This window comes from Cariama cristata, unplaced genomic scaffold, assembly GCF_000690535.1.
Source record: "Cariama cristata isolate BGI_N322 unplaced genomic scaffold, ASM69053v1 scaffold1406, whole genome shotgun sequence".
Taxonomy (NCBI): Eukaryota; Metazoa; Chordata; class Aves; order Cariamiformes; family Cariamidae; genus Cariama; species Cariama cristata.
The window spans coordinates 31,659-31,871 of NW_009621508.1; positions in this window are offsets into that span (position 1 = coordinate 31,659).

The window sequence follows — 213 nt, forward strand, 5'->3', positions numbered from 1 at the left end:
AAGCACTTGCCTGCTGCTTCCCTCTCCAAAGTGGGATGGGGAGGAGAATTAAAAAAAAAATAAAAATCTAGTTTCCTTCATTAGTTGTAACATTACAAATTTATACCGCTTCTTTCCCCGCACGGGGAGGGAGGGAGGTGAGCAATTGACACGGCTAGTTAAACGCAGCCTCCTTGCGAGAGCAGCCACGTTTGGACAGAAAACCTTTGATTC